Raw genomic sequence first — 5,389 nt, 5'->3', positions numbered from 1 at the left:
ATAATTACGAGGCAGAGCAATGCATATGTAAAATTACATAAAATCCGTAATCTGGTTCCGTCTGTAAAAGATGTGATTCCGGACATACAGTACCCTGGTGTCTACAAACTAAGTTGCCTCTGTGGTAGTAGTTACATTGGAGAAACCAAACGCCATGTCTCGGACCGCATTCGTGAACACAAAGCAGACCTTAAACACGGTAGGACCAACACCTCGGCCATGGCAGATCATTGTTATAATTCAGTAGGCTCACATGACATTGACTTCTCCAAGACAGAGGTTCTTTGTAAGCCATCTGGCTACCATGAGAGATTCGTTCATGAGGCTATCCACATATACAAGCACAGAGACAATTTCAACCGAGAAGATGGATTCTGGCTTAGCAACCATTGGAAGGATTTGATAAATCATTTCAGGTCTTAATTGATTGTTCACGCTTACGGTGGCTTTCAGACAGCATACATTAAAAAAAAATGTCGTCTCCCCCCTCCTCTTTTCAGAATATAGATGGACTAGTCCTAAATAAACTGCCAAATCGCTGAGCGTGGCGCTGACATTTTTATAAATAAATAAATACACTGTTTAAAAATAACTTTATGCAAACCAACACACCTGAAGACGACCGTTTGTGTTACGGTCGAAACGTCGTGAGAATTTTTATTGTTTTATATATATTTTATTATTTTATTGTTTCCCTTCAACGTGGTGACTTTACCGAAAGAGCTAAGAATATAATCTAATTTATATTGCAGGCCTTGCTGTGCAGTCTATGATGGCCGGGGGGTGGGGGATCATCAACTCGCTGAAATCCACAACCCCCACTCTCTCTATGTTAACTGCCATCATCTTATATACAATCTTCTTTGGTTCTTTCGGTAAAGTCACGTAGAATGAGAATAAAATAATAAATTGATAAAATAAAATAACACAATAATATTCTCACGACGTTTCGGCCACAACACAAGCGGCCTTCATCAGGTGAAGGGGCGAGACTGTCACTCCAGCGCTGTCCTACCAGACAGTCTCGCCCCTTCACCTGATGAAGGCCACTTGTGTTGTGGCCGAAACGTCGTGAGAATATTATTGTGTTATTTTATTTTATCAATTTATTATTTTATTCTCATTCTACGTGACTTTACCGAAAGAACCAAAGAAGATGAATCATTGCAGTCACGAAAGCTTTAAATCGAAACTTATATACAATGTTATAATTACTGTAATGCACCTTGTAATAAGGCGTGATATAAATCCAACATAAGACACAAAGGTGGCAATAATAGTTTACGCATCTTTGTCATTTCTGCAGAAATCGTGCAGCTCTACGGCAGCTACCTGACCCTCAGGGGGAGCAAAGAGAACTCTTGGCCATGCAGGAGATATGGTACCTTGGGGGCTCCAAAATCAGGCCCGGGGCAAGTACAGCAATGGCTACGGTGATGACAAACACCGTTAAATTCCGGTAAGACTCGCGAGAAAATACCTGCCTGGTCTTAGCTGGGTATCGGGGGTTGGGGAGGAGCAGTAGGGGTAGTGATAGGGGTAGGTGTGGTGATAGGGGTTGAGGTAGGCCTGGTCTTAGCTGGGTATCGGGGGTTGTGGAGGAGCAGTAGGGGTAGCGATAGGGGTAGGTGTGGTGATAGGGGTTGAGGTAGGCCTGGTCTTAGCTGGGGTATCGGGGGTTGTGGAGGAGCAGTAGGGGTAGCGATAGGGGTAGGTGTGGTGATAGGGGTTGAGGTAGGCCTGGTCTTAGCTGGGTATCGGGGGTTGGGGAGGAGCAGTAGGGGTAGTGATAGGGGTAGGTGAGGTGATAGGGGTTGAGGTAGGCCTGCTCGTAGCTGGGTATCGGGGGTTTGGGAGGAGCAGTAGGGGTAGTGATGGGGGTAGGTGTGGTGATAGGGGTTGAGGTAGGCCTGGTCTTAGCTGGGGTATCGGGGGTTGGGGAGGAGCAGTAGGGGTAGCGATAGGGGTAGGTGTGGTGATAGGGGTTGAGGTAGGCCTGGTCTTAGCTGGGGTATCGGGGGTTGGGGAGGAGCAGTAGGGGTAGCGATAGGGGTAGGTGTGGTGATAGGGGTTCAGGTAGGCCTGGTCTTAGCTGGGTATCGGGGGTTGGGGAGGAGCAGTAGGGGTAGCGATAGGGGTAGGTGTGGTGATAGGGGTTGAGGTAGGCCTGGTCTTAGCTGGGTATCGGGGGTTGGGGAGGAGCAGTAGGGGTAGCAATAGGGGTAGGTGTGGTGATAGGGGTTGAGGTAGGCCTGGTCTTAGCTGGGGTATCGGGGGTTGGGGAGGAGCAGTAGGGGTAGTGATAGGGGTAGGTGTGGTGATAGGGGTTGAGGTAGGCCTGCTCGTAGCTGGGTATTGGAGGTTTGGGAGGAGCAGTAGGGGTAGTGATAGGGGTAGGTGTGGTGATAGGGGTTGAGGTAGGCCTGCTCGTAGCTGGGGGTGAGGCTCGCCGCTCGTTGCAAAAGTTCGCGATTTGGATGCGGCAGGCCGCCCCGGTGGTCATTACTTCGGGTGTCATCGTCGTCGCCATCACGTTCAACATTGACCAATCACAGCGTTGACATCACAGGATCATCGAAGGCGGCGTTATCGCGCACACCATCATCATCATCATCATCCACTGTCATCACACACGGTGTTGTCACGCATGATGTAACTGGTATTAGACAATGCTGAAAAACAAATACCCTGCATACATGCAGTTGGTATTTCATGTTGTCTACTGGGCCAAGTCGCCCTTGAAAAAAGTTTCTTCACTCGGTGGACTTTAAACTTGATTTGATGCTTTCGTGACTGCAGGAATCATCTCAAGGCAGCCGGGACCACAGTCACCAAGAAAACAATTGGTAACACCACTACGCCGTGAAGGACTGAAATCCTGCAGCCGCCCGCAAGGTCCCCCCTGCTCAAGAAAGCACGTATACATGCCCATCTGAAGTTTGCCAGTGAACATCCGAATGATTCCGGGGACAACTGGGTGAAAGTGTTGTGGTCAGATGAGACCAAAATGGAGCTCTTCGGCATCAACTCAACTCGCCATGTTTGGAGGAGGAGGAGGAGGAATGCTGCCTATGACCCCAAGAAACACCATCCCCACCGTCAAACACGGAGGTGGAAACGTTATGCTTTGGGGGGTAATGAAATAAAACGTAACACAATAAAATTCTAACACGACGTTTCGGCCACAACACAAGTGGCCTTCATCAGGTGAAGGGACCGTACTGTCCAGAGGACAGCGTTGGAGTGAAGACGGCCAAGCCCAGGTCGCGTCCTTTAAGCTTGTTGTCAAGCTTAAAGGACGCTTGCTGTCTTCACTCCAACGCTGTCCTCTGGACAGCCCGGTCCCTTCACCCGATGAAGGCCGCTTGTGTTGTGGCCGAAACGTCGTGAGAATTTTTATTATTTTATTTTTACCTACGTGGTGACTTTACCGAATAGAACCAAAGAGTGTGAACGGGAACTTGACAGAGTGACACTGTGTTCCGTTGCCTCTTTCACAGTGGAACTCTGGACGATTGGATCGGTAGCAGGAAAGCCAAGTCCCTTCCGGTGGAGATGGTGGAAAATCTACACCAAGGGGGATCCTCACGTCCCTTTGTCACATCCGTTAATTCACGGTGACCTCAAGCCCGTGAGTGGACAGGTTGTTGAGAAAGCCCCAGCCACATTCGAGCGATGGGTTTTAATGCATTAGGCTTCGTTTACCTGTCTGGGATATGAGCGGGTTGGAGGTGGGGGGGGTGGTGGCGGCGGCCTCACGGTAACACCGGTAAAGATCGCCCGATGTGAAGTCGACTTTAACCCTACTTTAACCCTATGAGCGGCTTGCCCGAGAGAGAAGAAACTCAGATAACTTAGCAGGACAACAAAACAAAATCATCACCCCAGTAGTGATATCCTGATTTACGTCTTCCCCTCTTACGTTGTTTCGATATTCGTGGCACCTTTCACGAACGCATCCCCGACATAAACTGGGGGTGTCGCTGTTTTCAAATATACAATTTTTTTAAATCAGAATCAAAAGTAAATTTTCCAATTAAAGGCCATTGTTGGTAAGCTCGTTTTCAAAGGGGGCGACTCATCAGCTTCCAAATTGCTCACAAAAAAATGCGCGTTGGAAAGCGTTACCGAATCCACGTTGTGTGTGCAGGCCATTATGTTAAAAGTGTTCCGGCGTAATCCTAATGGGAGTCATTTGCAGCTTCAATTTTCACACCGGCAAAAACTTGGTCCGTAACCGCTGGCACCAAAAACGGCACTACGTCGCGGAATCTGTAACGTCCACCGTGAGACAACCTGCAAATTTGTTGTTGTGGTTATTACCGCACTCCCCGCAGAGTATAACTAGGGTGGCCTGCCCGATGGTAACCACAAACTTCGGCGACAGGCGACCAAAAAAAATCGCGACCGCCGGTGGCTGTGCCGTGGCGCTACCGCGTTGCACTGTTTCTGCACCGCGCGGTGTGTGTAAGGGCCGATGTTGGCTGTGTGACTTTCCCCCTGTGTGTGTGTGCGTGCGCGCGAGCTCCCTGCAGCATCCCGCCAAAGGAGCCGAAGATGTTTGGCCGCCGTCGAGTGCCGGGGACTTTGGCCCCGCTCTGCAAGCCGCTCGCAAACGGCGCCCCGGAGTTTGTGGACTTCATCGGCCGCTGCCTCCAGTAAGGGCCCCTCTCTCTCCCCCCACCACCACCGCGAGGATTCCCGCATCGGTCACTCTGCTCCGAATGATGAGTGGCCGCTCGCCTCCGGGCCACTAGCTCCATCACCTCTCAAGCACAATCAATCAGAAGCTCCATCATTGCACAGACTTGCATGAGCAAGTCTCCGTCACCACCGTCACCGCCACCACCGCCCCGCTGCCGCCGTCACCACCCCCGCTGCCGCCATCATCACCACCACCGCTGCCACCACCACCACCACCACCGTCGTCCCTACCGCCACCACCACCAGCACCGCCAGCACCGCCACTGCCACCATCAGCGGTGAGCCGGGTCCAGTCTCGCTGTGCGACAGGGAGGGCACCGCAACCTCTACAACCGCTGTGCAACGGTAAGCCGCTCTGCGTGTTATATCCTGCGTGTGCGTATCTATATTTGTGATTTATTATCACCTTGCTTAATTACCCAGATAAGCCCGACTGCGTCTTAAGATGCTGTGAATGTTGCGGAGCACGGTTTGAATGCGCACACGGACGATCCGGAGTCGCCATGTCGTAGAGCAACAACGAACGAGCAATAGGAGGGAAGTTAAATGGTGTCGTGTCCATTCTTTCACAGATCGAGCACCGCACAGCCCTCGCTCACCCCGGCCTCTGCGGAGAAGATGGAGCTTGTGGAGGAGAGCATGGAGGGGAGCATGGGGGAGAAGATGGAGCTTGTGGAGGAGAAGA

At 50.9% G+C, this 5,389-nt stretch overlaps 1 long non-coding RNA gene across 1 annotated transcript; it reads left to right on the top strand.

The window, feature by feature from the left end:
• Positions 1-1,029: 1,029 nt before the first annotated feature.
• LOC142917291 (uncharacterized) lies at positions 1,030-5,389 on the top strand. The gene is made up of 5 exons (XR_012936959.1): positions 1,030-1,459; positions 2,800-3,111; positions 3,501-3,631; positions 4,536-4,658; positions 5,277-5,389. It is a non-coding gene; the product is annotated as an uncharacterized LOC142917291 (long non-coding RNA).

Source organism: Petromyzon marinus, unplaced genomic scaffold (assembly GCF_048934315.1).
Source record: "Petromyzon marinus isolate PM22_M1 ecotype Great Lakes invasive population unplaced genomic scaffold, UKy_Petmar_22M1.pri1.0 PM_G_Scaffold_45, whole genome shotgun sequence".
Lineage (NCBI taxonomy): Eukaryota > Metazoa > Chordata > Hyperoartia > Petromyzontiformes > Petromyzontidae > Petromyzon > Petromyzon marinus.
The sequence above is the reverse complement of the archived record's forward strand: the minus strand, read 5'-3'. Positions and strand labels throughout refer to the sequence as shown.